Below are 12,597 nucleotides of genomic sequence, written 5' to 3' on the forward strand. Positions count from 1 at the left end.
AAAAAGTGAGTCTTATAGAGCAAAAAATACAGTATTTAGAGACACACACCCAAGAAGCGAAATGGTCCCCTACTCAGGGGGAGCTGAATTTCACCTAAATATGGGTGAATTTCACCTAAATCCTAAAATTATTGCTGAAAGTTGTCTTTGATCTACTTTAAAAAAAATACAGATGAGCAGCAACAGCTTCAATAACAATTAATAGCTCAGAAATATAATATTATGTACAATATTTTATTATACTATATTTTATAAAGAGATCTCCCAGAGTAATATTTTCACAGTTAGCCTTTGGCTATTTAGTTAAACTCCTTGTTATGTATACTGTGAACAATTTCTAGTTGCTACATTAATCTGAAATACCTGTGAAACAATTTACTGGTATGATTACTGAGCCATAGACATGTCATTCAAAACTGAATACATTTAGAATTATGATTAGATTGTCAAAGTTTAAAATAGTATTAAATCAGCCAGCTTCCTAATTTAACCCCCCCCCCCCCCCGGTTAACAGTATTCATTGTCTAGCATCAATTTGTATGACGTTGTCATCTACAGTGGTACCTCAGGTTAAGTACTTAATTCGTTCCAGAGGTCCATACTTAACCTGAAACTGTTCTTAACATGAAGCACCACTTTAGCCAATGGGGCCTGCTGCTGCTGCTGCTGTACTGCCGGAGCTCGATTTCTGTTCTCACCCTGAAGCAAAGTTCTTAACCTGAGGTACTATTTCTGGGTTAGCGGAGTCTGTAACCTGAAGCGTATGTAACCTGAAGCGTATGTAACCCGAGGTACCACTGTATTTTAATCGAAACTAGATCATGTTTCTGGCTATGAAGTTCTGTTCTGAAAACAGTGCAGCTGATGAATTGTATTTGCTTTATTTATGGCCTACGATGAAAACTGGTTTGATTCCATTAAGTGTTTCAAACTCCAAGAAAACAATCCAGAAACAGAGATACTTGAAGTATAACTAAAACGTTGTGCTTTGGAGGAAATATATTTGCGTATTATCATTATTATCATTTATCATACCGAGTACAAGACTGGAAACGAACATTTCACAAATGGAAGTCACAATTCAGAGCATATATTATTTCTCATTTTAAAAATAAATAAAAGTGTAACACTACATACTTTTTGTTTTATGACTGGATTTTTATTTCACCACCATCCAAACAGCTTAGGACAGGTCAAAACATAATAAAGACTAAAAGGTTTACTCTCTCCCCCACACCCTTTCCTTCTCTCTCTACATGTGTGTACATGCGTGAGTACAGTATCAATGCAGAGCTATAAAACCCAATAAAAACCATTTTTATTTACTTCATGAAATTTATTTAGCGCTTGATTGTGAATATAAAGACCACAAAGCAACATACAAAAAGAAGATAATAAAATAATTAGTAAAAGCAACTATTTAAAACATGGGGGTGGGGGAAATCAACTTTAAACTAAAAACAGATCCAAACACACATCAGCTTTCTCTATATCTGGGTTGGCTTGCCTAAGCAAAAATGTTTTTAGGAGGTGCCTTAGAAAGCATAGTGAAAGTATCTGTGTGATGTCAATAGACAGAGAGTTCAAAAGTGTAGGTGCTGCCACCCTAAGAGACCATGGATCAAAGAGGTTCAGCAGGCATATGTTGGGTAAGGTAATCTGGCAGGTAAATGGGTATGAAGCTCTTAAGGGCAGAAGTATTAAATGCATTTTTCTGGAAACATTAAAATAGCATATTTTAAAAAAGAATTGGGGGAAAGACTTAGAAATCCCAGTTCTACTATATATCTGGCAATTAATTTGGATAAATGCTTTTATCAATCTAATAGCTTCAAATTTTGAGGGGAAATCTGCTTAAAACATGTCATCAATGGTATTTTAATTGAATGTGATTTACAATCTGAGTAACCATTGCTGCTGAGTAACCATTGTAAGAAAGTCAGTGCAGGGATTATTATTATTATTATTATTATTATTATTATTATTATTAAAACACACCAAAAGTGGTGAACAGATAAAAATGATACTTGAAAATTGTTCTATTCTATATCGAACTGATTAAAGGATCTAAAAGGACCAAAGATCCATTGTATGTGTTATTAAAGTATTCCTACATGGCTATAGAAGAAATTGACATGGAAGTGGTACTGATTATTTTGACAGCTCCAAAAAATAGTCATTGATTCTTGTTGAAAGAAGCATCCCCATCCCCCTTTATCAAAGAAGTTTTACAGAATACTATCTGGAAGGGCATATTTTGCAAAACAAGCTTGCACAAAAGAACAAAAATCATATTTCTTTACAATAACAATTTTCAAGGTGGTGTTAGCCCTGTGCAGTCTTTTCTTTGACATAACAAAGACAGACATAAACCCTCTCCCAGTCAGCCAGGTGTGCATCCCAAACAACTACAATTTCCTCTCCTCTCCAGGAATCTTCACATTGTTGGAGGTTGTGCCCCTTTGTACGTTAAAGGGTCCTTTTAAACGAGTTAATTGGGATTGGATGGGAAAGCATTTCCTCTGACCTAAATCAATCTTCCATCCCAGGACATTTCAATCTTTGAAAGGGATGGACCTTCTAATGATAGCTGAAAGGATGCTGGAGGGGGATACTGGGTTGAAATATGCATACCATTAGGCACACATCCCACAATTTCACCCTCCACTCTCCCATGTAGCATGGGGAATGGGGTTTATCCCCTTTCAATGTGTTGTATCAAAGGATCTGGGGATAGTCATGCCAGACCCAAAAATGAGCACTACGTCTACTGTATTTATTGCTTTATGATTCCCCCCACTTCCTCTAAGAAGTGATGGACGGGGTATAAGTAATAAATTATTATATTAAATTATTATATGTGTATCCATCTTCTCCTGCAAGCTGACCTCTGTGGAGATTCCAACCAATGCTGTGGAATAGTTGATGTCAGGTTTTGTAGCTTAAAGAACATGGAATTTGTTGCAGCCTTCATACACACACATTTCCTTTCTTTCTAAGACACCCAACCCACGACACAAATACAAATACACAAATGTTTCTCCTCCTTTTCTCCTTTCTGTATTTCCCATCTGTGCTTTCATTTGGGGCCATGATGTACAAAAATGGCATGGTTGTTTCGTACTGCTCTGAGTTGGTACACTGCTTTGAAGAGTCCAATTTTCAACTCGCTACCAGGAACTACTTATCCATAGTTTGGCAGTTCTGGGTTATCAGACTGTAGTCAGCACAAGAAGATGGAATGCCAGGTTCACCCCTCCCAACCACCCAAAATAGAGGGGGGGTGTCTCCACTTGAAGGGTATGTAGATAGGGCTTGGTGGCAGAAACACTAGCAAGAAACACAGCATGACAAAATAACTGTCCTGGCATTGGTTCTTGGGGATTCTGCAGCACAGGCTACTCACGTTTCTTTGTCATTTGGCAGCTCTGCCAAGTGAATAAAACTTCCCTGGTAATCAGCAGTGGGACTGGTTGTAACCCCTGGCAAAGCAGCAGCATGCAAAGAATGTTTTGTTCATCATTTCCTTGGAAACATAAGCAACTGGGCCAGCAATTCAGTCTTCTTTACCTAAACAGCCACTTGGTGAGAACCCAATTACCTCTCCCGCCACTCCATTTGACTAAGCATGCAGAGCCCAGCTGCTAAATCAGGCTGGGGAGGCATGCACTCAACCCTCCTATATACATATAATATTCCTCTTAAACTGGGAATATGCACACAGAAGCCTGCTTCCACCTATATATTGCCCCTGCTGGACTGGGGCACTGGAGTATAAGATTTATCTGACAGGAGGAAGTCAAAATAATGAACGGTCTACCAGGCTGACCCAATGGCTATTAATTCAGGATTTCCAGACCCAAGCTGCTTCATTGATGAGTTGCTATATGTAAATTCCAAGGGTAAAGTTGCAGTGAGTACCTTTATCTGCCAAGATAAAGACTGAACGAGGTCCTCCTACCTAAATATAGTGCCATAATAACACTTCATTAAGTAACCATATATCATTTCTTATTGTGGCTACAATAATATATGGAGTGACCAGACCACACAGACATCACAGCATAAATGCATACAGCATGTCGCGTAAAACCCAACACACAGTATGTATCTTTACCACTTACCGATTTGTACTTTAAACCAACACGGAGATTTAAACCAGACTTTCCTTTTTAAGATTTAGTGACAAAAAATGCAAGGCTTGGTTCTCTTCACACTGGCAATGCAACCTCAAATGTCTTCTAGCAATGTGGAAGTAATAATGTGAATCTTAGCTTAGCCAATGTCCAAGACTATGAACTGGGAGTACAGGCAGAGTTTTCCTCTGTTCAGGGATGGTACTGAAAATTCTTAGGAAAGTGAGAGCAGAGAAAGGGCATCAATCAAATCAACACCAGGGTTTGTTTTATAGGAATTATTACAGTACAATAATATTGCTTTTGCAGGAGAAAAAACATGAGAAGCTATTGCTCTATGTGTTTACTTACACACGGCAACCACATCTGAATTTTTGAGTCAGTGGCTGCGCTTGGACATAATGCCAGTCAATCTAGACAATACTAAACTAGAAGGATCCATGGGGTCTGCGTGGGTATAAGGCAGCTTCTGATGTTCATAAGCCTGGGTGAGTTTCCTATTTACTTATGTATGATAGCTCAATCAGTAGAGCATGAGACTCTTAATCTCAGGGTCATGCCTCACATTGGACAAAAGAGTCCTGCATTGCAGTGGATTGGACTACATGACCCTCGTGGTCCCTTCCAACTCTACAATTCTATGATATATTTAGATTACTTTTCTGGGCAAATACCAACCCAACTAAAGGTTGCCTCACGTGTTGCGAAGCAGCACATTATTGGTTACACAGGTGGGGTGTGTAATGTGAACTAGATGTACACATCTACATCGTTTCAGGGATTCTTGCACTATTGGGGAGGGGGGTTAAAAATGCTAGCTGAATTTCCAGGAATTAGGGCTGTGACAATACCTACTGCGTGCTTGAAGAACTTCAATAAGGTTTTCAAGGGTTCAAATGGCACACTAAAGGGGCCTAAGGGAATAGATTAGCCAGCATAGAGGTGAGAGTCCCTTCATCTTCAGAGGAGGGATGCTGGAAGAATACTTTGGTGTCATTTGTTTGCCAGTGGCGGTCATGGGGTGAGCTACAGGGAACCCATGATCCCTCCTGACCCACCCACCCCCCCAAAAATCCCCAAACACTGCAGTGTCATTTCCCTGAAGGGAGAAAAAGGCCTCTCACATCGTCACTGGAACCCTCTACAGACTGCCACCCTTTCCTCTTCCCAAGTCAAGCTATTTTGTCCTTGCAAAGGGTAACTTGGTGGGATCCAGGTGTGTGAGAGCAGAATCAAGGTGAGGGACTGCTTGAGTTGGGCTGCGAGGAAAATGAGGAAAAGAATGTGTGGATTTTCAATGGTATATTTTTGGTGTGTGCGTATACTGCATACACACAGACAAAATATACCATCAAAACACGTATATTTTTGCAACTTAGGTGCAGATTGGTGGCGATAAAAATCAGTGAAGGTAAACAAGGCAGTGCTGTACTCTCAATTCTGTCTTATGGACAATCTGCCACTTCTATCTCCCTTGGCCAGATGGGGGAGGGAATCAAGTGGAGAATGGAAAAGATTTCTTTATCCAAATATGCAGTCCAAATGTAGTTAATGTTGTTAAAGTGGGGAGGGAGAGCAGCATGCCTTGGAAAATGGCTTCCAGATCTACCTTGCTCTAGTGGGTCATAATCATTCCCAGGATATTCCAAAGAGAAGAAAAGAAAACTTTGATTACATGTATTTTGATGAAAGATAGAAACATGTGAACTAAACCTCCCACACCCAAAAGCTTTTCCATCAGTCTTTATTGAGTGCCATGGGTATCTCAGAGAGCCCCCAGTGCAGAGCTACGTTGTTTCTTAGCCAAATCTCATCATCCATTACACAAGGTTCAGTTTCTCCGTCATAAGGCAAGTCTATATACGAAAAGTAGAATGTATTTTTATTCGTTCTTGCCAATTCAGTACCATTTTCATAAACAATAAAAAGATTAGCTCACTACCTCTCCTCTTGCTTTCCAGATTATATGAAAGATTTTTTGGATCGCGCTTGCTGTGTTTAATTCAGAAGGTACCATAAGTTTGCTATTCCATCGTTGGCCTTAAGCTTAGGTTGGCTTTCTCGTTATAGCTCGTCATAACAAAACCCATCTGGAGGATTCTTCCTCCTCTCTGACCTGTACCTGCTTTCCATTTCTTTCCCGTCTAATTTTCTTTCTTTATATAGGCTATGGAGTGAAAATCCAAAGCAAGCTGCATACTGAAATCCTACTGATTCTTAACAGCACACACTACATACAGGTCAGGAGAATCTTTCAAAGATCTCATTCCTAGAAACACAAGAAAGCTGCAACACACTTACCAGAGAGTAAGGCACATTGAACTCAGCTGGGCTTCCTTTTGAGTAGACATGCATAGGATTGCACTGCTCACTGCCTTACACTGAGTCGACTCATTTGTCCATCTAGTTTAATATTTGTCAACACTAAAGAGCAGCACCTGAAAACAACAGGGGTTTAACCCGAGACCTTTCGTAAACAAAGGATGTTATCTATCCCTGAACCACAGCCCTTCCCCATAGTTTTCGCAGATGAACCTCTAAAAATAAAATGAACCCTGGAAATCCTTAAAATTTGCACAGAGAGTTTTCCTTAGGTGGCAGTGATTTCTCCCAACACTGTCCCAACCCCAGTCCTAGGTGAGCTCACCAATGGATTGATCTGTAAATCAAGTCATTCTTTGTTACTTAATTAACTTGCTGAAAGTTTTGGGAGCAAAACATTTTTTATGTGCGGCTATATATTGTATATGCAGAACAGCAACCAATACAACTAATACAATCTCTATTTGCTGTTGTTTTCAGTCTGCAAACAATATGAAATTGATGACTCCCTCCAGATTTGCATTGCATTTCCTTTGCATTAAAATGAAAAAAAGATAATTACTTTATAAAATTCCACCACAGCGGACAGCAAGACGAAAGACGTAGTTTTTGTTAGAAACCAAGCTGCATTGGAACAGAAAGAGTGCTGCATGCAGCGAACATGGACTGGAATGGAAACCGATGTTTTATTACATCCTTACTCCCAATAAAATAGGCATCTGTTTGACACTATTACTCATCTCTTTAAAAAAACTGTGTCTTTCCTTCTGCTTTCAATTCTGTCTCTTCTTGATTACATCTTCACTCTCCTGTGTGTCTTGTTAAAAAAGACATTTTCAACCATTCTTCTTAATGTAAGTGTTCTGAATTTTGATATTTATGTCTCCTAATGGAAGCCACAACTTTTTTTTTCCACCCTCCCCTTTTCCTTTCTTTAAAGGCACACAGAAAATCAACTTGGGGATTTAGAGAGTGGCAGTAGCTTATGTGAAGCTTGCAAAGCTTGTAGTTTAATAGCAGTGCCTTGAGCACCAAGTCTGCAGGGACATTAAAGTAAAATTAATTCTCATTTTATCTTGCTCTTTCAGTTTTTGCTGTTGGCCAGCAAATGCCAGAGTGAGTAGTGTGTTCACTACTGAGGAATCTTTCACATCAGTTTGTAACATGGGGATTAGTAAATCTCTCAGAGACAGAGATGCTTACAACATTACTTTGCTTTTAATGCTTTTTTATTTTATTTTACGTCAATAGGTCTTTGGGGCTTGTAGGAATTGAATGCCTATTTTGGAAGGGGTGTACATTTGAGGGGGTTTATCGTGGTTTGCTCTAAGGCTTAAGTTGGAGGAAGCAGACTTACTGCGCAGAGTTTGGAAGAGTCTGGTGTTACTATGGCCATATTTTGCAAGAAATGTTTTCTGCGGATCACTGCTTCATGAAGCACACTTCTTACACTTCCCATGTAATGTGGGGGGTGGGGTCTTGCACAACTCCCCTGCAGTCACCCAAATGGGAGATGTGCATGTTGCACTTGTTATACAGGAGGCACAAGGCTCTTGCACACATGCTATCGTCACTTGTTTGTAATGCCCAAAGGCACTCAAGGTGTCTATGAGATTTATTGATGTCAACCTTCTGGAAACATTTTCACAGGCACCACTTACTTCATTGTAGTGATTCAAGAGTAAGAAAGGTCTTGGCCAAAATTACTAATAATAAAAGTGCAAAAGAAAACTAGGCTCACTGGTCTAAGAAGCATTTCAGTTTAAATTGTTGTAAATTTAAACAGGGAAAACAGGTACAGAAAAACGGGACTCCACATCGCCATCTGGTGGCAAAATGATATGTCGCATATATAATGCAAATAAATCGGTTTTTCTTTACCAGTCTAGCTAAATCCTTGGAAAGGAATTGAAAATAAAACTGCCAATTTGTATAATGCAATTATACAAATCTATGGTGCAACTCCATTTGGAATACTGCGTGCAGTTTTGGTTGTCTTACCTCAAAGGGGATGCTTTAAACTTGGAAAACATTCAGAAAATATCAACCAAAGTGCTCAAGGGGGTGGAGTGACTCCCCTATGGGGAAAGGTTACAGCATCTGGGGCTGTTGCGCTTAGAGAAAATGTGAGTGAAAGGTGACATGATAGAAAAAATTAAAATTGTGCATTGCATTGTACCACTAGAACTTGTGGACAGCCGATGAAGAACAATGGAAGATTCGGGACAGAGAAGAGAAAAAACTTCTTCATGTCATGTATGAACTACGGCACTTGCTCCCACAAGAGGCAGTGATGGCCACCAATTTGGATGGCTTTAAAAGCGGATTAGACAATTTCATGGAGGCTAACTCCGTCAGTGTCTACTAGCCTGATGTAGCTTATGCTCTTTGGAATACCACTTGCTGGACTGGAAACCTCAGGATGAGAGAGTGTTCCTGGGCTCAGAATCCTGCTTGTAGGTTTCCCACATGCATCTGGTTGATCACTCTAAGAACAGTATGCTGAGCTACATGGATCATTGGCCTGATCCAGAAGGTTCTTCGTCTGTTATTTCTGTTCTATAGTGTAAACATAAGATTCTTCTTCATCGGACATGGAAATGGCCCATGGTATTGCAGGATGAGCACTACAAGTCTCTGAGGGCTCATTTTCACCTCCATAAACTAGTATCATTGTCATCCCTTTCTCTGCTAAAGAGGTCCCTTCACTGTTGGCGCTGAGACCTCATAGCACCATCAGAATCTGAGGGTTTACCACCTGCTCCATCTGCTTGCTCCACAATGCTCCTGTTGGTGCTGTGGCCTCAGATGTAGAGTGCTTGTTAAAATTCACTCGTGTCCTCTTTCAACTTCATCCAAGCTCCTCACAATGGAACAAAAGCAAGAGCTGCTTGTACACTGACCTTTCACCCCTTCAGACATTTCTGCCATATAACCTGCTGCAGACCTCACACAGCTTTATATAGTGGACAGGAACTGCATTCAGACAATGGTCTGTTCCTTTGCACAAACAGACTTAAAATGAGCAACTCAGGCCCATGGCTATGTTGACATACACCTTACACTTGGCCTTCATTTTCTGTGGTTACTGTTTCTTATAGTCTCTGCCAAGTTGGTGCTTTGGGTTGTATCATGAATCACAAAAGTCTCTTGCCCATCAGTACCAAAACTCTGATGCAGTCATGGACATCAGATGTTTCTGAATAACTGAACCAACTGGCCTCAGCTTAATTTTTCTACTTTAGGCCCATGTCTTTCCATGTCATAGTTTTGCTCAACTATTTTCCTGGAAGTGTAAATTACCAGCAAAGCACATGAGCAAAGCAGCAAAGAATAATTAGGTCTGACTATGACACATGGCAAACAATTATGGACTCACATACACAGACTCATTGTCAAACTTGCTCCAGGCTTGGAAATGTCTTCACATTTTTCCACAGTTTATAGAGGAATTTGGTATGTATAAAGTATATAATTAGTATTATTAAATGTGATTAATTCATACTGTGGGAAAATGTAGAAAGAACTGAAAGATAGTTTGGCGAATTCCCTCCCCTCTCCCCATTGAAAATGCAATCAAGCATGTGCATATTTGTCTCCCTGAAAATCCAAACAAAGCCAGAACACAATTATGGAATCTGGCTTTTTTCTCCCCTAGCTGAAGTAATGTATGCCCCATTTTTCATTGTCAGAATCTGTACTGAAAGTCCTTTATTTGAGTCATATCATTTCACAACACAGTTATTGGGGTCAGCTGGCTCACCCTGATATCACTCCCTATGCTCTTGCGTGTCTTTCTTCTCGTTCCTCTCTCAGGTTTTTATTTGGCTGCTGGTGGCAGTTCAGCGACAGGCACTGCAGTCACCATTTCTAAAAAAGAAAACCTCTCATTATCTCTCTCTCCCCCATCTCTTTCTCTCAGCAGAAGCTGTGGGAAACACAGCAACCTGGGTCCGCTTCCCATTGTTCTAGAGAAACCCCATTTTGTATCCCATTTCTGTGTTGAAGATTAGATCACTGTAGTGTGTTTTTTGTTGGGCTTCCCTTGCATTTGGTCTGGTAGCGTTCTGTTAGTGCAGAATGCTACAGTGCAGTTGCTGAGAAGGAATGAGTCCCTCTCAGCATGTGTCATCTCTGCTCAGAGACCTGCACTAGCAGCTGATTTGTTACCAGACCCAATTCAAGGTGTTACAATTAGGATATAAAGCCTTTAACAGCAAAGGATCAGCTTACTCAAAGGATCACATTATCCCATATACGCCCATTCAACCATTTCAATCTGCAGAACTGGCACTTTTACAATGGCTGCATAATGTTCATTCCTCAGTTGTAAGGAATTGATCTTATAGTGTGGGAGCTCCTAAACTCTGGAACTCCCTGCCCATTGAGTAGGCAGCCTTTCTTGTATCACAGAAGAAGAAGAAGAAGAAGAAGAAGAAGAAGAAGAAGAAGACTCTTTTGGTGCTTGCTAAAAGCTTTTTTGTTCAGGCAAGCCGACTCAGACATGCAAAGCTGATCTGTAATTATAATGTACATTTTAAACTGTTGAATTTTATATTTCTATTTTTAATGTAGTTTTAACCTGGACATCTATTAACTATTTGAATGTATATGTTATACATTTTTAAGCTGCTTGGATGTTTTATTTACTAGTAAGTAGTGTACAAATTCTGTTAAGTAAATTTAACAGAGCAGAGAGTTAAGGGATGTGGTCATGTCAGCTTGTCAATCAGGTGGATTTCACTCACTGTGCTTGAAATGTTCTATGAGGATTGGGGTCCTTTGTGTCAATCCTAGCACCTTTGTGCAGCTGCTGGGGCCTAAACCTGCTGAGTCCCTCTTTTACAGTATGGAGCTATTAAGCGGCTATTATTCACTTCTGCTATGGTGCCCAAGCCTGCATCAAGAATTAATTGCCCTTACATAAAAATTCAAAGCTCCAAAAGTAATTAAAGAGATGCTGCAACTGTTAAGAGTTCTATATTATAGTATTCCATAGATACAAAAGAGCTTTTAGGCCTCTTCAGCCACCTGTGCCTTGACCAGCTACATTTTGTCACACAATCTGTGGTGTATTGGAAGTAATCTACAACCTTTAAATTCCAGTCATCTATGCTCCTTGGAAGGAATGGGGTAGGGAGTCCCAAGAAGACTAAAAACTGTCTCTGCTTCCAATGTGCTGTGGTTAATCTGAAGATAAGAAACTTCAGTGTCTTCAAAATACGGTGGTCAGGTTGCCTGGTATGTTACCACCCCCTACCTGCTAAAACAACTGCAATGGCTCCCTGTATGTTTCTGGGTTTAAGTTCAGAGCCTCAATTTGGGTCTCTATAACTATAAATAGTTTACAACCAGTGCATCTGACTTCATTTTCCCATATGCATTTTCCCTGTGCATTAAGATCATCTGTATTCCCACCTGTGTTTCCTTGAGCTCAAGGAAAAGCAGGATATAAGTATTTTAAACAGAAGTAAATACTGTAAATACCCTAAATCTGGAATTCATTTTACAAGTTCTTAGGTATAGGGGTTGGTATACATGTTGCTGTTTAAGCACACAGTCAAAGCTAGCAATATATGCAGTCATTATGCCACTACGGTCTTATTTCACTTAAACATCCGTAAGAGAATTGCAGATGGCTTAAGGGTTGCAATCTTTCACTGTGAGACAGAATAAGTGATTTTTGTATCTGTTGCACTCAATGTATTGCATATGCTTTCCTTTAGACAATAAAAGAAATTTTCAGCAAATTGATTTTATTTGATTATTTGACATTCCTCCATAATGTTCCCATTTTAAACTTGAGGAAAACATTCTGAATTAATAAGATTTTGAGGAACAAGATCTAGCTTAATTAAGAGTGGAAATATGTAATGTCTGCCAGATATTTATTTCACTGTTGTGGTGCAGCAGAGATGATATATACAAAATTAAGATGTACCATTTGCTGATGACCACAAAAAGCTCTTACTGAGTGAGCGGAAGGCCATTACCAAACAGATTACTGAGTCACATACTTTCAGCCATTGTAATAAGGTTTTACTACATTACACATGTGGGAAAAGGTAAACAAACAGTTAGGTTAGGGGAGAGCATGACCCGCATACTTTAAAATGTCCCATTTATTGCTCAATTTTAA

At 39.6% G+C, this 12,597-nt stretch overlaps 1 protein-coding gene across 3 annotated transcripts in view; it reads right to left on the reverse strand.

The window, feature by feature from the left end:
* The window catches only part of CACNA2D3 (calcium voltage-gated channel auxiliary subunit alpha2delta 3), a 480,742-nt gene that overhangs the window by 288,297 nt on the left and 179,848 nt on the right, over positions 1 to 12,597 (reverse strand). The gene's annotated exons all lie outside the window — the stretch shown is intronic.

Source organism: Podarcis tiliguerta (assembly GCF_965153285.1).
Source record: "Podarcis tiliguerta genome assembly, chromosome: 2".
NCBI lineage: Eukaryota > Metazoa > Chordata > Lepidosauria > Squamata > Lacertidae > Podarcis > Podarcis tiliguerta.